Source organism: Mycteria americana, chromosome 4 (assembly GCF_035582795.1).
Source record: "Mycteria americana isolate JAX WOST 10 ecotype Jacksonville Zoo and Gardens chromosome 4, USCA_MyAme_1.0, whole genome shotgun sequence".
Lineage (NCBI taxonomy): Eukaryota > Metazoa > Chordata > Aves > Ciconiiformes > Ciconiidae > Mycteria > Mycteria americana.
In genome coordinates this window covers 79,434,455-79,458,396 of record NC_134368.1, presented here as the reverse complement: position 1 = coordinate 79,458,396, position 23,942 = coordinate 79,434,455, and the positions used below count along the sequence as shown (strand labels likewise).

General features: G+C 37.5%; 1 long non-coding RNA gene across 1 annotated transcript; it reads right to left on the bottom strand.

Annotated features, from left to right (window-relative positions):
• Positions 1-6: 6 nt before the first annotated feature.
• LOC142408744 (uncharacterized) lies at positions 7-13,930 on the bottom strand. Its single transcript, XR_012775398.1, has 6 exons — positions 13,806-13,930; positions 13,592-13,666; positions 9,896-10,121; positions 4,760-4,872; positions 614-726; positions 7-111 (listed from the first exon to the last, which is right to left on the bottom strand). It is a non-coding gene; the product is annotated as an uncharacterized LOC142408744 (long non-coding RNA).
• Positions 13,931-23,942: the final 10,012 nt, after the last annotated feature.

Below are 23,942 nucleotides of genomic sequence, written 5' to 3'. Positions count from 1 at the left end.
TCTGTGATCTTCTTTGAAGTTCTTGTGTTTCAGCTTATGTCCATTGATTGGGTCTGGTGCACCTCTGAGAAGGGCCTGTCTCTATCTTCTCCACACAGTCCCATCAGAAAGCTGTAGACAAAACCAAGATCAGCTTTTGGGTCAAATCTTCCTCAGGCTGAACAAGCCTTGTTCCCACAGCCTCTCCCCAGAGGGCAACTGATCAACCTTTTCCATGTACTTCATCACAAAGACATCTGCCATCACTGAACAGCAAGCCTACATTTTCCTCCACCTTTCTCTTGCAGCTAATGTACTTAACAGAGGCAATTTGTGTCACCCTTCACATCCCTTCCTAGTTTCATGACTAGTAGAATTTTGGCTTGTGTAACTCCATCCTTGCATACACAGTGTCTCTACACCCTTCCTGGGTAACCTCTCCCTGCTTTCACCTTCTGTATACTTCCTTTTTGTGCTGAAGCTCAGTCTCCTGCTTCCCTGAATATTTACGATTCAAATTACAAACCCATTTTTATCATTTTGTCTCAAGATATTTTTGTTATTTTCTGAAAAATTGAAGCTTAGCAAGATAGAATAGTCTCATTCTAAGACACTTCAGAAGTTCTACACTTACCTCTAGAAAAATATCTGCAGACATACAGGCAGCTTAGCGTACTACCAATATGTAGCGTTGGAAGATGGTGACTCATTGCAACCTGATATACTGAAATCTTAAAGCGCCATCAGCTGAAAAGCAAAGAGATTGTTATTAGGAACAGCAGTATTGAGTTAGATTTCAAATAATGTACGTCTACACAGGAAACTTGGTTTTGCAGAGCTGTGAACCAGTTACTTCTAACGTTTGAAGCAGAGATAGCTTTGATGCCTCATTTTGTTATGCTTATTCTCAGAGAAGAGCTGATGGCCTAGAGAAGGCCTTCTGAGCAATGGAGAACCAATACCAGTGATTATGCCTTGCGGGAAAGAAATAATAAAAATAAATATATATATATCCTCAGGATAGAATTCCTAAGTTTTGAATGTTTCCAGCCAAAACCCATACATTGTTTTCAATACCTTTATTAATTTTACCTCCCCAAAACTGCCACATACATTGGTATGTTCAATGAGAGATGCATTTTGATTTTACCATCAGTCTTGTGCAATTACCACTGAAGAATACAAGCTGCAAGTTTACATAACATGCCTACAATATCTCTTAAAGAGAGAAAAATACAGTCACTGTATAGCATCAGATCATGGCGATTTTTGTCATGTACTGTCAAAACCAATTTAACTAGCAGTATTCTCTCCAGGACTCTTATAAATTTTTATAGTGTGAGAAAGAGTCTCAAATTCCTGTGCTTCGTTGGCACAGACAGGTCCTATGAGGCTATAGAAGTTTGAAGGGAGATGTGCCTTTAAATATCCCTCCCTTCTTGCTCAATAAATTGAGATACAGAAGTTAGCATTTACTATGTATTAAAAGCAGTTCATTAAACAATCCAGAGTAACGGCTTGGAGTTTAGTTGGTAGCTATTAGCAATACTGTCTGTGAAACAGCTGCTTGATTTAATTGGCAAACACTAGTTCCTTTCATTTACAGGCAGAATTGGAACCTCTGTGCTTGCCAACAAGCTAAAGATTGTACCCATTCTAAACCAGACACTATTTAACCTGCCTTATAATTAATTCAGAAAAATCCCACCTCACAGTCAGCTTAGCCTCTATGCATTAAAAAAATGCTCAGCTGACAATCTTGGCTAACAGAAACCACTTTGAAAGATTTTTCTCACTTTGATTTGTTCCTGTGCCTCACACTTCTGCTGTATAAAGAACCCAAAAGTCAGCTGAGTCAAATGTTGAAGATGATAGGTTAAATGGGGTGAATCAGTCATGAAGTATTAGGTAACAAATGTGAACGGTGACTGATGCAATTCTACTGAATGGTGAGACACACAACCCAAATTTCTTTGTAAGTTTACTAATGGTCTTTCTTCCATCCTGCCCTTAGCTGTCCTTATAACTCAAGGTTTTCTTCAGTAGTGGAGTATTTTCTCTTTGCCCCTACAGTCAATGCTGTCATTATGCTTACTATGTAAAATTTAATTCCTGAAGTGAAGAAATTATCTATAAAACTTGAGCTAAAATACATAAACCTTTAAACTACATTGGTGATTTTGGCATATTTGAGAGAGAAACATACTTATCTACAGTTCTGTTAGGAATAGTAACTCTTGTCATGATGTCATGATGTCATGAATGATGACATAGAAAATTGTAAAGAAACATTCCTTTAAAAGGTGAGAGATAGAAGTACTTTTATCTTTACAATCAAATTTCTGTTATTTTCACTACATAAGCAAGTACATACTGTTCTACATACCTATCTACTGTGACCTTGATAAACAAAATTAGTATGTATGCACCTAACCAGGCAGCAGCTGCTTAGAGTAAGAATATAAGAACAGAGCAAGGTTTTAGTGATAATTCCCCATGTAGAACTATCCAGACCACAATGGTGAGCAGCTTAGGGACTTTCTTAGGTGGATGTCCCATTCACTCTTCTTTAGTCTTAAAATAGGCATGTAAAATTAAAATCAGACAATATCTTTCATACATTCTGTTCACTGTTGCTACATCAGGACTTACCCCAAGATATGCATCTCTCAAATGCAACTTTTCTGAAAGGGAAAAGGTTATTTGGAGCAAGTTATTTATGTATTTTTATAGAAGCAATGAATGTTTAAGGAACCATCACGTTCACAACTTCATGGCAGAAATGCATGCAAATTCTTCAGCCAATTAATGCACATCTAATGTACAACGTACATAAAGGAAATGTAGATAATACTTTTGTTATTACCATGACTTTGAAGTATTGCTGTGGTGGGTTGACCCTGGCTGGACTCCAGGTGCCCACCAAAGCTGCTCTGTCACTGTCCTCCTCAGCTGGGCAGGGGAAAGAAAAATATAACAAAAGGCTCATGGGTCGAGATAAGGACAGGGAGAGACCACTCACCAATTACTGTCATGAGCAAAACGGACTCAACTTGGGGAATTTAGTTTAATTTATTACCAATCAAATCAGAGTAGGATAATGAGAAATAAAACTAAGTCTTAAGAACACCTTCCCCCCACCCCTCCCTTCTTCCCGGGCTCAACTTCACTCCCAAATTCTCTACCTCCTCTCCCCCAGCGGCGCAGGGGGACAGGGAATGGGGGTTGGGGTCAGTTCATCACACCTTGTCTCTGCCGCTCCTCAGGAGGAGGACTCCTCACACTCTTCCCCAGCTCCAGCGTGGGGTCCCTCCCACGGGAGACAGTCCTCCACGAACTTCTCCAACATGGGTCCTTCCCATGGGCTGCAGTTCTTCATGAACTGCTCCAGCATGGGTCCCTTCCACGGGGTGCAGTCCTTCAGGAACAGACTGCTCCAGCATGGGCTCCCCACGGGGTCACAAGTTGTGCTGGTTTTGGCTGGGATAGAGTTAATTTTCTTTGCAGTAGCTAGTATGGGGCTATGTTTTGGATTTATACTGAAAACAGTGTTGATGATACAGGGATGTTTTAGTTGTTGCTAAGTAATGTTTGCACTAGTCAAGGACTTTTCAGCTTCCCATGCTCTGCCAGGTGCACGGGAAGTTGGGAGGGGGCACAGCCAAGACAGTTGATCCAAACTGGCCAGAGGGCTATTTCATACCATATGGCGTCATGCGCAGTATCTAAAGCTGGGGAAGAAGAAGGAAGCGGGGGGACATTTGGAGTGATGGCACCTGTCTTCCCAAGTAGCCATTACGCGTGATGGAGTCCTGCTTTCCTGGAGATGGCTGAACACCTGCCTGCCCATGGGAAGGAGTGAATGAATTCCTTGCTTTGTTTTGCTTGTGTGCATGGCTTTTGCTTTACCCATTAAACTGTCTTTATTTCAACCCATGAGTTTTCAGGTGCAGGTGGATATCTGCTCCACCTTTAACCTCCATGAGCTGCGGGGGACAGCCTGCCTCACCATGGTCTTCACCAGGGGCTGCAGGGGAATCTCTGCTCCGGTGCCTGGAGCACCTCCTCCCCCTCCTTCTTCACTGGCCTTGGTGTCTGCAGAGTTGTTTTTCTCACATGTTCTCAATCCTCTCTCCGGCTGCAGTTGTGCAGTTTTCTTCCCCCTTCTTAAATACGTTACCCCAGAGGTGCTACCACCGTCGCTGATGGGCTCGGCCTTGGCCAGCAGCAGGTCCATCCTGGAGCCGGATGGCATTGGCTCTATTGGACATAGGGGAAGCTTCTAGCAGCTTCTCACAGAAGCCACCCCTGTAGTCCCCCCTGCTACCAAAACCTTGGTACGCAAACCCAATACAGTTGCATCATCATTACAACATACAGAGATGGTAATTTTGTGCTGCCTTTGTACTCCGGTGTAGGAGGCAACTGTCCTGGTTCTTCACTAGACCAACTCTAGAAACATTACAGAATAATTCTTACTATTATGAAAACTTCCTCACTCAAACATACTCATATTAGAAATGTAAGTATTTCGTACCCAAGTTTAACCTCCAGGACTCGTTACATTGTAAACATCCTTCTTGAATTAGATTTAATTTCATGTCTTTAGCGTCCCAAGCTTTTGCCCATTTCTGGGATCAGTGTTTTTGACCTCCTTCCCATTGATAACAGCCTCCAGCTGGGAGGTTATCAGCAGAGTCTGGCAGGATGGGAACAGAAAGGAAACTTCACATTTAAAATTGATAATGGAATGCAATATTTTCTTTTGAACAGAACTTACCATGTAATTGAAGAAGCAAATTTCATCTGTGGCTTTTGCTAACTTCTGAATAGTTCCCAGTCTTCTGTCTGACAGAATAGACAGCTAAATCTCCCTGCAGAGCTGACTACAATCTGAATATGTCAAAAAGAAGACCAGGGACCATTTAAACATTGCATTTTCTTTTAAACAGCATTACGCTCAAACGTACAAAGAGGCATCTGTCTGTCATTCCTTTCAACATCACTACAGGCCTTAAACTCACACGTTTCAAGAACAGTGCTGTCTCCCCTGAGGGCTATTACATACTTCAAAATCTACAAAGCAAGACCTAGGTCAGGAAAGTAATGTTTATTTTAATAAAAAAGGCTTTTTTCTCCCCTTAACATTTTAGATTGCTTACGTGAAAGGCTATATCTAGAAACATTTTGTTGACATCATTATTGCAATTAGATTTAATTTTCTTTTAATGCTATTCTGTCAAGCCATGCCTCTTCCTCTAGGAGTTTCAGACTATTGCATACTCAAGCTGACATTTGTCATGATCCTCAGTAAGTTACAGAATATTTTCAGAGAAAATTCTGTTATTGTTTACAATCACTGATTCAATAGGTTCTAAATCAAGTGTAATCGTTTGTTTAAAAAAGAGCTTCAAATAAAACCGGTTCCCAATGTCACTGTGCTGATGGACTACGCAGCAGTTGCACCTTGCATTGTGCACTGACGTACAGTTCTAACTGAAAGCCTGCAGGGATCCATGAAAAATTACCATGGTTTTCATTTAAACTATAATTCTACTGGACAGCAAGGTCAGATATTGTCCTTCAAAGGCAGAATTAAAAAGTAGGAAAATAATTCAAATGCATTTAGAAGGACATGAAATATAAACATTTTCTCTTTTTAATACATGTAAGTTTATCATGTATTATGATGAACACAAGGATTATATAACTATTTTGAAAAAGATAAAAATTATTTCACCTTATGCCCAAATCTCTCTGACATGTTGTATACTGATACTTGCAACGCTGCCACTACAATGCATGTAGGTGTGTTTTTCTTGGCTTATGAACTCCTCTAAAGTCTCAGCAGTCCCACCGTAGTCTTCAACAATATTAAGATTCATTATAGATTTCATACTGGCAAATGTTCACCACATTCCACTTTACCATAACACTTTTGTAAATAAAGCCAGGACTTTAAGTACCTTCCTGCCTACTTCTATATATTAATATACTGATTGTCACCTATACCGTTAATTTTGAGTCTGGTCTTAGCCCCATCACACACCTCTGAAGTCAGAGGCAGACTGCACCCCTGGCATGCATAGTCATGGTCAGCTTAAAACATTAGAGGGCAGAGGAAAACCATATTGAAATTACTAATCTTATGATTAATACTCTTAAAATTAATAATCTTACACATTAGGGAGCAGAACAGGAACTCAGGAGTTCAGGAGATAGAGAGAAGACCCACAGAGCTTAGAGTACCCGAAGCTGGCACAAAAGGAGGAGGTGACTGGATATACAGAAAATCTGGAATAAAAGCTACAGTTCTTACATAGTGTAATTTCCTATCAGCAAATACTATATAGAAAGCCCTGGCAAAATACATGCCATACCTTCCTCTTGTGGCTGATCTTCATAAAGGGTGACAATTTACAACTTCTACTGCTTATAAATCTCGTTAGCTGAATAGAAAGAGGTCTGAACTGTTGACTTGACCCCTCTAAATGGTAGCTGCATGGGCCTCTATATAGTCCCCCCAAGACAGCCATTCTGAGTTTCCTTCAATTTACTTTTTAACAAACATAGCAAGTTACATGCAAAAACTCTGTTAAGAGATCATTAAGTCTGCAAAGCCAAGCACTGAAAAATGAAGAAATGCTATAATTAACACTGACTGTGCATTTTTAATTCCCTGTACCCCCCTGTGTGTATGCATTTTGATACAGTTTTTGATTACTTAATTGCATTTTGTGTAGGATGGACAGTGCTCGAGGGATGAATTAGGGCTGCATAGTGAATGAGGTTGTCATCTGTGGGACTTTTGCCTTAGCTGATACACAAATGGGGAGGCGGCAGCTGAATATACATTCAGTCATTCACTAGGAGCACAGGTTTGAGAAATAATTTAGCATTCAGCCAGGCTGAGTACTACGATGTTGGTCACTATACTGACATGGAGAATATAGCAGTGAGTAATCTCTCTTTGCAATCTCTCATCTTCTTAATAAGAAAGATGTAACATGAAGATAAGATAAATGGATTAAGATGAAGTAGGGAGAAACAATAAGATGTAGACAGATGTTAAGCAATGAAGAGCAATAATCATAATCAGATTCTTACAATGCTTGTTTACATGCAGATAGTCATGATTTTTTGTTTTGTCTGAAAGAAAAAAGTATCATTTGTTAGCACTATTTTGTTCAAGTTTGCTGCAAGCGTTGGAAAGTTGGTGTTTTTTTTTGAGGGGTGGGGTTGGAGTAAAATAAGGTATTTTAAAAGTGTATTTTGACTTCTGAAAACAAGTTTACACCTTCATAGAAGAGAACAGCAATAACTCAGAGGGTAAATTCCAATTACTGTAACTTGTATTCCAAAATCAGAATCTTAACCTTTGCAAAGGTTCACATGAAACATTTACCAGCTGAATTAATCTTGATGCTATGGGAGAACCTCAAAAAGTTCAGCATATAACAATGCCTGTGAACTTCATTTTGCAAAACTGGCAGAAAGTCTGGGGGCAATAGGACTGTAATACTTTCCTGTTTCAAAAGCCAGCAACTAGCCAACGTGCCATGAAGACAGAGGCAGAACTTTCAATATGTGGATGGAAGCCAAAATAGAAAGAACTAATTTCAATTTCCCAGACTGCCAACAGAAACAATAGTTAAAGCTGGAAATAATTTGTGCCATCTTATCTTTATGGGTAATAAGCAACTAGGACACTGCAGGATCTCCCAGACTAGTCTGCCACTCTTACTCAACAACAAATTGCTTTAAGAGATATGACAGTAGCCATCTCAACTGCCTAACACTCCTTTCTTCACTCCACTGTGATGGCGCGCACAGTATGGGATGGTAGCGCTGGAAGTGGCAAGGTGGATTTCATGGGTAGTGTAAAAACTAAAGCAAAACCACTCCCCCAAACCCAGTTATTGCAGGACTAGATGCCTTTCTAATTTCCAGCTTCTAATATAGCACAACATAGCACAACAAGTCAAATTTGAGCTACATAAAAATGAGGAAAAGAAGTTAGTTTGGCACTAACATGACATTCAGATAACTGAGATGTATCTAGAATAGTATAAAATGTTCTGAACTGTCATATTCGTCCCATGAACAACTTTCAGCAAATAGAGCCCTGCTTCTTGGATACATTCTTTTTCCTCATAGTTTTCTCACATTACATGTCAATATATCTCCTAATAGTTTAAAGCACTTTTCTTTATTATAAGAGTCAAAGATCTGTACATTAGCAGCTTTTTTTTCTTTTTAACCTTAAATTCTCTGTTTTTTTAAAGGTTACAATATTCTGAGATTCTAGAAAAACGAGTCATCCGAGTATTGATCTTACAGTTTTTCATAAAACCTATGGTAGAAAGTTCTTAGGTAAATTAGACACTCTGAGCAAAGTTCTTTAGGGTCAATCATCTGAAATGGGGCCAAGCCTATGAAATGCAAACTTCTGTGGCAGAACTATTGTTTGACAAAGGTTGTCAGAAGAGTAAGGATCCTTTTGATTTTCTACAAAGGGAGAAAGGTTAATGGGGTATATTTTGCACAATGTATGAAGTACTGTGCTCAGTTCAAAGTGGCACTAAAAGAAAAAATGTTTTGGATAAATGTTAACATTACTCTTATCATATTTAGAAAAAAAATACACAATCATGAATCTCCTTGATTAATCTCCTAATGATGTTTTTCTTTTCTCCTTGCATCGCTTATGCAATGTTATTTTTGAGTGCATTTATTATTGCATAGTATTTATTCTTCACCGATATCTCCTTCAAGAGCCTCCTCTCCCTGATTAGTAATTAAGGATTTTATTCTCTTTATATATAGGTGTTGTTTTGCTTTGATTTTTTACCCTCCCCAAGGCAAAGTTTTAACTTGAAGGAGAAATGGATGAACTTCAGACAAAAACTGGGGAGCTGAATCTATATTGTAGCTTTGGAGGATTTGTTTTGTGGACTCTTAATTAGTAGAGAGTAGAACAGTTTTGCTCCTTTAAAACAATTATTGAAATTCATGATGAAATAGAAGAATGCAGTCAGTATGTCAAAGGTCTTCATACTTCCTGTGGCAGACAAATGTGGAAAGCAGGAGAAAGATGTGGGTAGTGATGCAAAAAAACCCCACATCTGTACTGATCACCAGGCCAGATCTGTAATGCTGAGACAATGAATTACCATTTAGAAACTAGCTAAACATTGAAGGACCTTGGTAAAGGCTACTATCTAAGTACATGTAGCATATCTGCATAATGGTACAAGTGTGATTTATCTATCCCAAATTAGAAATACAAACTTTTTTTTTTTTTTTAGAGTGGGGAATTTAAGGATTTCTACAGAATTATTTTTTTAGTTTGGAATGCAAGAAAACAAGAAATTATAATATCATATTATTTGAGAAACTATTTGAAAAATGGATGTTTTGCTTCAATTTGATCTTTTTCTGAGGTCTCTAACAGATGCAAAGTACTTTCAGAACAAGAAGCAATCCCAGAACAAAAAAAAAAGTTTTAAATTTCAGAACTAGAGGCTTAACTAAACTTATTTTTCCTTTTCTTCTCAAAACAAACCTCATTGATACTGAGAAGCAGGTCTCATTTTTGTAGCATCTGCATCTTTTCATAGAAAACTATGCATGTTTATATCTCTACTATGAGTATTATGTTTCAAACATGTCTCCACTATCTTCTGAAGCTGCTATCACATGAAGTTGAAATTTTGTTTCTTGAATTTACATCCCTAAGCATTTCATTATCAAAGTTTGTTCCCAGAACCGAATAAGAAACCTGTAGAAAATGAATGACAAAATGAGAGAGACATGCATCTCCCCCTAGAGAATGTGGCTACCTTATCTGCTATACAGAGCACACGTACAACACACTGACATTGTCATTCCCATTTCGAAATCAATAGATATATACCTATATCATCAAGGACATGTGCTGGAACCTCTTCCCTCCTCACATTAGCCCTCATCAAGCTGCTTATGGCTGCAAAGATGCCAATCAGTTTCTGAAAGGGAAATTCACTGCATGCCCATAATAGCTTCACAGGCCAAGTCTGCCAATCAATACAGACATCTTGCCGTGCATTTCACTTGACTCTGTCAATTTATGCTGATACATGGATGAAGCTCACTGACCAAGTCTGTGAAAAGAAATAGGGTGGACTTGTTAAAATAGCGCTTTTTAAAAGCCCTTTCACCTTAGCAAATGACATCTTTAATAACAAATGGATGTTTTAATCAACTGAAAGTCATCCATCTCCTTAGGATCAGTTTGAAGTTTATTGAAAGTCCTGCTTATTGAAGTCTAGATGCCATCTTCAGAGTCGAAAAGTTTTCAAAAGTCCTATTTCTTCTATGAAAAAGAGAAGCATACAAAAGTAAAAGCCTAAATGTTGCATTCCTTAAGCCATAGTTAAATTATTAACTATGTAACTGAGAAATTGAGAATTGGCAAACATGACCTCAGGACTGAGCACACTTAAATAACTGGACAGGCTTATTTTGCAAAGATTTTACAAAGCAGCAAAACAGATTACAAATCTATTTTCTCACTGAAAGGCTTGCTGGCACTTATGCAAATTGACTAGAAAGCCGAACGTATCAGACATTCATTTGTAGAAGGCTACTGCTTAGTGGTCACTTCATGGGGTTTAGCATGGAAAAATTAGGTTCAAGGAATTTTCGTATATTCTCTTTTTGCTGATCCAGATTTGCTACCATCCTGTTTGTAACACAATAACGATGCCACAAGCTATGAGCAGCGGATGAGATTGAGGTTTTAAAAACAAAAGATCCTGGTTTTGTATTAATTCTCTTTTTGAAGGCTGAAAAAGCAAGAAAGTATAGAAAATGTGAATGTATCCAAAGAAAATGTTTATAAAGAGAATATTTTTCAAACTCATCTGCCATCTGTCAGTTGACAATGATTAATTGTGTGCAGGCTGTGATTAGGAATAATCAGTGTTTTCAAAACAACAAATTAAAAAAAAGCATTAACAACATAGCATTGCAATAGCATAGGTGTACTGAAGGCTATGCTCTTCAATTTTTCTTCTCAGGAACACTGAGTTAGACTAAGAGAGCAGATATCACCTACAGGGTCTTTTTCCTAGGAAATTTGTCTTTCTCCTTGTCTTCTAGAGGCAGACAATGTATTTTTTCAATTGACTAAGGAACCAGCAGGATTCTATTGTTTGTCATAGAGCTCGTCTGCTAAAAGAAGCTCAAGAGAATCTATTTTTCTTTTTTAGTGATTCAAAAGAATGTGTTACAAGTCCATCTGTTAACTGCATTGACTATCTAGTCAGCATCTATTTTCAAAACTACTCGTTTGGCAATACATATCACAAATATTCTCCTTGTTAATGTTGCATGTCAAAAGCAAAGACGAAGGTGTTAGTTCTGCTAAAAAACATAACCGAACATAAGAAAACTTTGAACGTTTGTGATGAAGTAGACATGCAGCATTCAAAAGACATCATCCATTATCTTACCAACCTAAATGGGAGCTTTAAGTGGTGATGGACTCTCAGGCAAGGTGTACTACACGAGGGTGTGTATTGCTTTTCTGGTGGCAACTAAAGTCAACGAAAGTCAATTAAAGACACTAAAACTCACACTGAGTGTAGAAAGTAATTTGAAAAAATGAACAGTTCCACCTAAAACAACATGTGATGTAGTAGCATTTGCTAAAATAGTGTTTGGAGCGGAGGAAAAAAAATTTTTTTTCTTCTGTATGAGTGAGGGCAGTAACTGCAGAAATCAATTCTTACACCTTATTTGTAAGTTGAGGGATACTTTGAAAAAATATTACCTAGCTGCTGTATTTTCATCAGATCATTCTGACAAATGTCTTAAAACTACTATCCCATTCTAATAGTTAAAACTAAACTCTAAAATCCAGTGACAGATAATGTCTTTTATTGAATGTATACAATGATATTAGTCAGAATATCATACAGGAAGATATACTCCATATCCTACATATTTCACTAATGGCGTATCTTTTACTCATTTATTTCCTAAAACACTAATATTACTATTTGAACTGCAGATATATTCACCTTCAGTTAAGTCACAAATATAATGTTCTTTCTGTTTGCTTTATTCTGCTTGATCTATTTTCTTTATTTTAAATAGCATATTTTCCATTGTTTACCTTGACATCTTTCTAGGTATTTTCATCATAAATTCACTATTTTGTACCCTTCAGACAAGCAGCACAAATATGCAGTGGCAGCTACATGTGCAATGTTGATGTTTTCTGTTTCTTACCTAAACTGTTTTCTGGGGAGGATACAACACAAAATTATTCCATACAGTTGAACATATTGCTAAAAAAAAAAAAAAACCAAACCACCAAAAAAACCCCAATCCAAACCAAACCTAAAAAACCCACAAACAACAAACCAACTCAAAACAATCCCAAACAAATATATCCTGGACCTTTAGGGCCTAAGTGAAATTCTGTGAGGATTTCTTTAGCCAAACGTATTTCAAAAAGTGAGTATGTTCTGCCTCCCCTCCACACTTTGAAGGATTATCCTCTCTTCGCCCATTTTATTTATCAGTTCATCAGCGTTCCTGCCCTATAGCCCTGAACGGTTCCAGTGCTAGAGCAGCACACCGACTTCTGATGGTCAAGAAAGAGGATTTAACTCTGTCTCCATGAGTCAGAACACACTTTAACTGCACATTAAAGTCTGTAGCCTCATGATACCACATTCAACAACAGAATTAGAATAACTGTAACAGGGGAAAAAAAATATCAAATAAAGTTAATCAATATTCAGGTTTTGAGATACGGATTGAATCCTGCAAATACTTCCCATAGTATCAGAGAAAATGATAGGCAACATTGGCTATGTCTAAATTGGGAGATCCAAAATCGTTGCCCCAGCCATGTGCCCGTTCAGTCTTCCTTTGCAGCTGTACACTTATAGCTCCCAGGGTGTGGTGCTGATCAGATTAGAATAGCTCTGCTAGGTACTGTTCAGTACGACATACGGTTTGGGCTTTATTCTGCCTTCCACATGTTCTTGAAATTTCTATATATTCAACTGTTCTCCCAACCAGAGAAAGTCTTCAGGATTAATAGGCTCTGTTACTCTAGAGAGCTTTCCTAATCTTTAAACACTTTACCCAAGGAAGTCTTGAAAGGTGATGGGGTATATCAAAACCATTTGTGCTGTGAATCATATACAATGTGACCTTCTATTGCAATGTACAAAATTGCAGCAAAGTGAAAATTTCTATTGTCCAACTGCTTTGTAAAGAATTCTGTTTCAATCTTTACAGCTTGAATTTAATTTGCTTAAAAATATGCATAGTTGTTGTTCAACAGTTAGTCTAAATTGGCACCACAGGCTCTGGGGAGTACAAATAAGATTTTCAAAAAGGTTAAGCTATCACATTTAACAGTAGTTGATTTATAGTAACTCCCAGCTGAAACATACTGAATTCCTGTAATCTATAGTCTGTACTATAGGATATAATGACCTTGGTTTACAGCATTCTACTGTGCCTATAGGAACCTGGAAATGGAAATACATTTCGTTGTTACTATTAGCTAAATGTTGACTACCCACATGCTTAAAAAACAGCTTCTTACCTCCTTACAAGATACTCCCACTGTGAAATGCACACCTTTCAGTCTCTAATTTTGGATTTCTTCCTTAACAAATGCCTGCAAAATCACACATGAATCAAATAACCTGCTCCTATGTAAACAGGTTTAAGAGATTTTGTGTTTTAAAATGATACAAAAATTGGATCTGGATTTTTGCAGATGGACATACATTGAACATACATTTTTATTACTTTACCATATCATACAGCATCCATCAAGTTTGAGAGGTATTTTCTTTAAACCAGTTATTCAAATGCATGCCAAGAGAATCAAATATTCTTTCCATCATTGCAGTATTTGTCCTGAAAACAGACACTCAGAAGATCCCTTTCTCATTTTTCATTGAAATATATGATGAATACGTAGTATTGGGTTGTTAATAGTTGATGCATTAGCTAGGCTTAATACTTTACAGTATATTTAGAATGCAATAGTTTGCCTAGCTATTCCCTCTTACTCATCCATTTTCCTACAAATACATACATTTTGAATGTTGAACAGTTTGCTTCAGGGTTTCTCATGCTTCGAATATTGCTTTTTCCTAGTGTAGGCGTTAGTCTAGACCAGCGATGGCTAAAAAGGAATGCAATCAAATAAGAAAGGAAGATAATGGCACTGAGGTTTAACATACAGCAGGTATATCCCAGTAATTGGTAGGAGTATGAGAATACAGCTATTTGAAAAGTAGTACTTTCTGCTCCTCCTCTTGGTGTGACTTCTAAAGTAAGTACACAAATGCAAGAACCCACATGTACAACGTTTGGTTGCAAGCCCACCGCTTTGTGCCCATACCTGGAGGAGCATATAAACTTTGAGTAAGTATAACATAAAACTTGCAGAAATATGCATTGAGGAAAAGTTTAGCAAGTTAGTTTAGTTTAATAAACAAAAAAGCACAAGCAGACAAGAGAAACAGAGGAAAAAAGTGAAAGGAAACAGGAAGAGAGAGCAGCAACTGTGTCAGGACACACCGTCCCAGAGCGGAGGGATTCTGCATTCCTTCATACAGTTTACCCTAAGAGAAAACGTTGCAAATCACATCTCCTTGACCTAAAAGAATACCAACTTTTCCTAGGCCCTACACATTGAAAAGATTTAAGTTGTGCAGAACAAACTTTGCTTTTTACAAATCTCTACACCCGGGTTATTATATATTTGTCAACCCAAAATAGCCTTTATTTGCCATATCTAGGTACAGAGGCTAGATTTGTGCGAGGTAGCTATCTCAACAAAGTGTCTCGTTGATACATTTGCTGTCCTCTGAGAAACAGCAGTTTCAGCTTCTTTCACTGACACTCGAGCAATAGGTCGAGGGGCACTACTGGGTTTCTCACTCTAAAAGCCAGTAATGCAGTCTGTGTCTTCAGCGGATGAAAGAGCTGCTGCAGAAGACTGCTAATTGCCCCCTGCTCTCACAGCACTGAAACCGTGAATGGGGAGAAAGACGTGGGCAAGGAGCCGGTAATCTGCAGTGAGCCTATGACTTAGAATATTTAATCGGGGAGAGTGTGAAGGAGAGAGAGCTCAAACAAATTGAGACAGATGGAGTTTCATTCTATTTCGCAAAATAAATATGTTTGAAGAGAGTACAAAGGAGAAGCAAGGAGGAAATATGCACAGTTATTTGAATGGCTTTGAATTCTCATACCGAAGAAATTGATGGGAAAGAGCTTAGTAACAGAAGGAAAGAACTAAAACAGGAGTTCACAGGATTTGATCCCCACTGACACTATTGATTCACTCCGACCTTGGACAAGTCATTTTATTATTGTATGTTCCGAAAGACAGTTACTAATGGGGCTAACGAATTTCTATGACACATTTTGGAAAGCTTTATGAACTAATATTGGTTTTTAAACAGTAATGCAAATGCAGCCTTGAAGAAAATTTCCTCAGGATTCAGACACAAGCAAAATTCTTTTCCAATTATTATCTGTTATATTTTATCTTTCACAAATACACTGTTTTTCTATACCATGTATCTGAGAAAATGCCTTTTCTTTCCTTTATATCCTCAAAATTTTTAAGAGTTCTTTTCTACTTTCTGTTTACTTCTACATTTCTGTTTCTACTGCATCTGATGACCAGACAACGAGATTAATTCTATCAGTAAAAAAAAGAATATGCATCTTATAATATTAGCTCTTGTCTGAGTACACCTGGAAAAGCTTAAATGCTTAACTACAGCTCTTCTAAACTACCTGACATTTTAAGTCCCTTCTGTGTGATCTTGCAGCAACAAGATTAATTCATCCTTTCTCCTTGATTGATTGTTTTTGTTTTGCTTTAAACATAACGCTTCACCAAATTTCTCTAAGCATTTTGTGAGACAAATCTCAAAAGTTCCTTTCCTATGAATGACAACAGAGTTAAACACATTGCTTGCTTGTTTAGCTAGCAAGGGCTTCAAAATGACCCACAAACCTCATTTGGCCTATAAAGCTATAAAATACTGCCCAGCATTGCTAAAATTTATGTTCCATCTCCTTAAAAATCCCTGTATAAAAGTCGTTCAGCCCTATCAGTGAAACCATTTCAATTTAATAACATGTAGGAATTACAGTGTAAGCTTTTTCACGAGTGCTCTCTGTGTATGTGTATAGGGAAGAGGGGCCATTCAGCCTCATTCAGCCTGCGCCGCTCATCCCTCTGTTCCACACACATTTTCAGTGGGTTGTTTTATTCAGACTTTTCACATGCATAGATCGTCTGGCAGAACAGATCCCAGCTGTCCTGTGCTTTTCTTTGCTACACGGCCTCCACTTTGCAAGAGAGACCAAAATGTTTTAATGACAGGCAGTTTTTTAATTACTTTCTCTTTTGGCCATCTACTGGAAATGCAGCATTTTTGTTGTTCTTTATAGCAGGTTTTCAGTCCTTTGGTGGTAAGGAAACTGCTTTTTATTTATTTAATAAAAATAGTTTTAATACAGACTTAGGCTATAAGCATGACTGGTACCAGTCTCATCGTTGTCTTCTTCACACATGTAAGTGTAATCTTTAGGCAACTGCGGAGATGGTAAACTAGCAGTTTTCTAAAACTGTTACATCCCTGAATTCTTATGTAAATTCTACAATATGTACTCATACAATTAGAGCATTTTTCATTAATAAATCCTTAACTTTCCTACAAGTGCAGTTCTTTCTAATTACGTATTTGTATTGCCCGTGCAATTCTGAACTAATTAGATTGCAACTAGATTAATCTCTTTCATACTTGCTAAACTCAATAATTGTTCTTGCAACAATCAATACACATTTAATTAATAGAAAAATAATTGGCTTATTAAATTAAAGTTACTTTTCCATGTTTTGCTGAGTGTTTGCATTGAAATACCATTTTTCATCTCCTGCAGTAAATTTAAATTTGGAGATAAGGAAGCTAAGTCCCTAGCCCACTTTCTAGGTTTTTAAATCAGCAGGACTTTTGCACATGCGTGAAATTAAACAGTAGGCCAGGATATAAAACATTTGATCACACTCCTCAGATGTAAATCAGTCTGTCCTCCACCTCCCTAGCAGTTCTCAAATCACTGTTACACTTAAGTCTAATTTGAGAGAAATCTTAGTTTTCAAAAGATCTCAATTTCTACAGATTTGTGAAACCATGCAAAGGTATTTTCTCTGGCTTCTCCATCAAAGGAGTTGAGCTACTAAGAGAAGCTATAAACTTTGTAGTATGGGAGGGAAAATTTCTCTTGTAGTTCACAGCATACTGAACACCATAGAGCTCAGTCATGAGGCAAAAATCCACAGGAACTTAGATTTCACCAGATTGCTTGCTCGTGGAATTATTCTCAATATGGAAGCCATCAAGTATAAGGATAGTATGAATTTTTTTTTTTTTTGTGATGGAAAACAGCAAACTGAGACTACGTTAAAGAGCTACTTGGATGCCACAAATATTAACCGTATGAATTTTACTACTGAAATCACATACACCACATAAGCAGTAGGTGGGCTCCAGCAGGCGGATAGTTGTAGGGACCCATACAAGTCCCAGGCATAACAGCAACCTGAGGTAACACCGCAATATCATTAAGAGATCCAAACTGAACCTTGGTAGGTTTGAAATGTGGTCATATATACTCACTTTTATCTGCAAGGGAAGCAGCTGGGAACAGGAATTAGGAGACTGTGCAGTTCATGATCTTTCCCTGGATTGGTTTCTGGTACATCCTTACAGGGACTACTGTTTCTGGCAGAAATGAGGTCACCATCATTACCGAATATTGAAAATGCAGAAGAAGAATGTTACAAGTGGAAATATGTCTATAATTCAATATCCCAGTTTCATTACTATTACCTCTTTTTTCCCAGTATTTGCACAGATGTTGAAATCAATACTGTTTTTGCCTAATATTAGTTTTGAAATTTTAAGTATCATAGCAATATTTCTCAAACTAGTGCCATTCTAATGTTTTGCTTTATATGAAGACGAGACATTTCAACAAATAAATAGTAGATAATCGCATTTTTAAAGGCATTTGGCAATAACATGCAGTTACTATGTAAGCTTGGCACTGTTCGTCATTCTCCATTGCCTGACGGCAATGGAGAGGAGACAGGCTGAGTCTTCCTCAATCTCTTTCTCAGCCACCAAATCTCATTGTCCATCTTTGGTTCTTCTATCACTCTACCAAGGTCTCTAACATTTTCTCGTTTCCGAGATTAATATTCAGTCCCTCACATTGTGTCCCTGAATTCAGTAATTCATTTGGAGTTACTACATAGTACAAGAATTCAGACTCATCTACTCCCTACAGCATGAGAGCAAGATCTATATACCTTGAAAGGGTATACTAATTTAAAAGCCTCTGTAACAGATTATTTCAGTATTTCTTGCTACTTAAAACAATTCATCCAAAGAACACATTATAGTGGAAATGTATTTTAAAGTTTCACGTGAGACAATATAAATTAGTTTTGACCCTTAACTCACTGATTTTACACAAATTTTCCAGCTGAGCAGCCAGAAAGGAGGACAATTTTTTCCCCAAATAAATGATTTCTAGACATCTCTTTCTAAAATATATTTTGAAAATAAATTTTCAATATAAAAATATATATTAATTCTAAAATATGACTTTTTGTTCTAGTTTAAGATGAAGTGATAAATAAGTACATATAATTTCAGGCAGAGATTCATTAGCCACCTCTATGAATGAATGAATGAATTCATTCACCTGAATGAATGAATTCACCTGTATGAATACAGACATTTTGAAAACTATTATTCAACGTTTCCTTAAAGTTCAATGAAAATGGACCTGCAGTAGGCTTATAGGGAGCCAGGTTGAATTATACTGGTGCTTTAGGTGCTAGAGAAATATGTTGACTTAGAACTGTTTTTCTCTCACTCAGCAGCAGCTGGTGTAAAAACTAATTCTCTGATCAGTTCCACAGGCTTTCTACTAGCACATCCCATAGAGAATAGTATTTTTAAATACAAATGAAACAGACTGCATTCTTGTCTTGTCCATTATTTACATAAAAATAAAACTAGTCCTTGGTATTTTATTTGTTCCGCTAAGTTTTAAAATGGTACCATTTTTCATAGGCAAGAGGCTGGGGTCGGTCTCTTCTCCCAGGTAACAAGTGATAGGACGAGAGGAAATGGCCTCAAGTTGCGCCAGGGGAGGTTTAGACTGGATATTAGGAAATTTTAATTCCCTGAAAGGGTTATCAAGCATTGGAACAGGCTGCCCAGGGAAGTGGTTGAGTCACCATCCCTGGAGGTATTTAAAAGACGTTTGGATGAGGTGCTTAGGGGTATGGTGTAGTGCTGGTCTTGGTAGTGTTAGGTTTACGGTCGGACTCGATGATCTTAAAGGTCTTTTCCAATCTATACGATTCTGTGATTCCGTGATTCTGAGATGTGATTACTTGGATCAAGTTAAGAGGCACACCACTGCATCAGGCCACATGATGGGAAAACATGCATTGTGGAAGTGTGAGATTAAGATACACTTAGTGTAGGATCAAGGTGTCCCTTGGTTCTCATGACAGAAAGATCAGAAGAGGGGCTACAGCAAGGAAGAAGAGTTGCATTAAATAAAGGTCCCTGATACTAGACACACATTTCCCAGCTGCTGTGAAACACTCTTCCCCTGCTGGGATGTCATGCACCAAATACAGTTGGATCAGCTTCCCAACCACTTCTACCAGCACCCAGTATTTTGGGGGAAGAAGAGAGGCTGTAAACGGGAGACTGTGTCCTTTGATCTGCAGGTATTTTCAACCATTCAGCTAGACAATAATCTTGATTGCATATATACACACACACACATATATATATAACACCATACTTATTCTTTAACTTTTTTTAATATCTCAATTTCTGCAGTTCCTCTCCTTGCTGAGATATTCCTGTACAATTGCTAAATAGCTTAAAGTAAGAAGAAAAACAACTTACCTTCAGAAGCTCCTGGACATCCATATTTTCAAATGGAAGAGGAATTTGGTTTTCTACTCTCTGCCACAGGTCACTCAGTTTTCGTAATGCACAGTGATTTATCCATCCAGGTTTCTTCTCTCAAGACAGACTTTGGAACTGAAGGTCCGGCTGCTGCTAGAGTCAACTTTCAATGATTGCAAAAGTAGGCATTAGCTAAAATTACTCTGATAGTTAATACTGGTCCATCAAGGTCAAGGCAAATAGGCCAAGCGGGATGCGTCAAGACAAAGCTCATGGAAAGCAGCTTGTGCAAATCAAGAGAAAATTAAATGTACCTATGTTATGTCTTTGAACAACACTGCAGGTGGTAATTACCATGAAGTGCTAGAAAGACCTTGTTTTCCCTATTAATCTTATTTAGAATAGCTAGAATTCTTAACCTTTTTATTTAAACTTTTTGGAATTTTTAGAACTGAGAGTATTTTTCATGAAGAGTGGATGCAGCCTTGAGGGCCTCATCCCTCCTGTATTGTTATACTCCATTCTTATTTTCTCAGATAGACATATTTTACCTGAGATTTACGTAACACTTATTTAAAACACCTCCATTTATCATTCCTTCATGATTGAAGAATGAGTTAATTAAGAGCCCTCTTATTATTGTCAGCCCACAGGTAACGCCATTCAATGTACTTATATTATTAAATAATAATTATATACAATATATTTCCTAGGCACTCACTTTAACAAAGTAAATATTATGCACTAATGTAAACCTCTTTAAACTCACTGATTATCTAGAGACTATTCCTTGAACTAATGAAACTTGTGTCAATTTTTTTCTTGTTCTTGGTTTTGCTCTTCTTACACATACTAAAGATTTGTTTCTTCCGTATTTCTTAAGCTGCTTATAGTCAGTAACTATTCAACAGCAACAATGGTATTGACCAACTCCAAAGAAAAACCTCACTTAGCCTAAGATTTTATAGATTATGATCGGTTATGTGTAATATTAGAGAGCTCACATTTAAGGAAATGTCCTCAATGACTGCAGCTATAGCTTTGTATACCCTTCAACAGCTCATTATATTCTGTGCAGTTGTGCAAGAGCTCAGTCATTATCAGAAAGAAAATAGAGGCATATCCCCTGAAGTATTTGTCTTTTATTAAAACCAGTGACAACATCATCTTACTTTCTTCAGAATTCATCACTTTCCTTGGACATCTGATAAAGGATGTTAAAACGTATTCAGTTGCTTGGTGATGGAATGTTTTATTAATAAAGCAAATCTTCAAATGCTCAGCTTTAAATATTAGTGTTGTCATCTGTGTACTGCATTCTTCTACATGCAGTGAAGTTTAGAGATGCTCAAATTTGAAGAAATTCAAGTAGACATATTTTAACAATAGCTAGGATTTAGACTTATGGATTCCACTCTGTAATAACTATATAAATAAGTTTTAAAAAACTTGAATATATTTCTATTTTGAAGGCAGAGAAAGTAAAGCAGAAACATCATGTTCAAGGCCAGACCTTTTAATTAGTGTCTAAGGCTTCACATCTCACAGATCAAAAAGGACAGATACAATGGCTTGTATGATAACCAAAATGGTGTTGCTTACCTTAAGATATTATTAAATCCTGGCCCTCTCATAAATTAAGTGTGGTGGAAGAGGCAAATGGATTAGATTCTTTTATGGTGTATAGTTCTTATTAACTTCAGTATTGATTTTACATCAACTCAGGATATGACCAAATGCTTTTAAAATAATGCATTACAGTTCAACTGTCAAAATGTGTTCTTTTAAACAAAATAACATTTCATTTTGAACAGATGGACAAAGCTTTCTTTTATGTGGAACAAAAGAAAAACTTCAATTAAAATGTTCAGAACTGCAGGCACCAACAAGTAAAGGGAAGCTTAAAGCTGTTTAGTCTAGTTTTATCTCAAAAGGCATTCATTCTCCAACAGCTCAGTCCTCGCTGGTATTCCAGAAACAAATTGTCTCACCTTGGTTTCGATGGAACGGCACCTTTCTAATTCATACAGGCACAGCGATTATTTCCTCCCACCAGCTAAGGGTTTTAAAATGAATAACACAATTATCCAGAATCATAGGATAACTTGGTCTGCAGGCTTTCATTCAGCATGAAAACAAACAAACAAAAAGCACGCAGAAAAAAAAAGCAGTGAGGGGGCACAGGCATGAATCCGCAATCACGCATAGCTTAAAACCAAAACAGAAGCAAAACTTTTGCCTTTCCTTACCTCAGGGGACAGGAAAAACAAACGATGTGTGCCTTGGATATCTTTTCATGCAGTTGTTTGGAGTCCTTTGATCCTCTGCAGGTAGTTAAATACTTTTAAAAATGCAGTTTATGTCAATATTTTGCATGACTGTAGGTATCTACAAGCCCTCACGTGTTAGGGACACAGCAAATAGTTTAGCTAATAGAAGGACTAACTTATCTTAGAACTAGGATAAATATTTCCTAGGATGACCCCTAAACTGCTACCTGCTGGCAATAAGAATTACTCATTGGTGCATTCCTCCTCAGAACATGCAGCAGCAAATCCACAGTATTCCACCAGATCCAAAAGGTGACCCCAAGAGGAGGGAGGGAAGGGATGGCAGTTTGTATATGCACGACCTAACTCTGGCTACCACTGCAAAACATTCAATAACCTCTCAGCAGGCCTTATTATCCTTTAGCTCAGTGCTACACTAATACAGTCGCTCAGAATTATTTTGGTTCAGAAGCCAGCTCACATCAGCCTGCAACGCATAGTATAAACACTCTTTGTTGCCCAAAGTCCAATTAAGTGTCCCAAGCTATTATAGAAGAACATGACAGCTGAAATGAGAATGGCATTTTTAAGCAGGATCTTTATTCCGCTCCCAGTCTTTAAACATAAACAGGTATGGTCAAAGGGTGATTCCCAGCCTCCCTCCCCAGAACTGCCTTTAAAAAAATGGACAGGAATGCAGCAGTGTAGGCTGTGTGGATATTAGAATGTTTTTAAGATGTTGACAGGGTTTTTACAGAAAAACAATTAAATTAAGTGCCTCTTTGCTGTCTACTAACAGGTGGGATTCATCAGAAAAGAGATTTTTATTTGTTGGCATTTTAACAAATTGCAATTTCAAGTCTATTAATTAAAACATGAAAGTAGAAAAAATAAAATAGCTCTCATGGGAATAACCACATTTCATTATTTATGTAAAACCAGCACTTTATAAATATTGGATTGCAGTGATACTTCCCCATATGTCAAGTTTTTTTTTCATCCGAATAGTCACTAATTATTACTAGAATTAGTTGTGATCTATTTTGATCCTAACAAGAAACAAGGTAATTAATGCCAAAAAATCCCCAAATTAATTCCAATGGGATTGATTTACCATAGTGGCTATAATTTTCAGCCTTAGATCACAATATCAGCTGCAAAAAGGGGAATTCATCAGCTTGAAGGATGGTTTAGTTTCCCAGTCAGTTTCCTCCTCCTCCTTCAGAGTCAATCATGAAGCAACATTTCTAGTGACCACTCTTTAGTTTCCACAAGCTGTCTTTGCCAAACAACACTGGTCTGGATTTGCTACCACCGAAGCTTGTCTCAGGGTCCAGACGCCACAGCATATCCAGAGAATTCTCTCTGTTATTGAAGAGGAGATTTAGGAATCTGTAGGGACTAATATTTTTAGAGTTCCTAGGCTCCCTCAATTCTGTGTCAGGAAGTGCTCAGAAACACTTCAGCCTGAGCAGCTCGGCATCCATCCCATGCCCTGCAAGGCCTGAAAGGCCACGGGCTGCATGTTCTTCTGTCTACCCCACCTACAGCACCTGTGCCAGCAAGCACTCACACCTGAAACAACACTTCCCTTTAGGCAATGGTTAGAACAGCATCTCACCTGGAATTAATTAATTTATCTGTT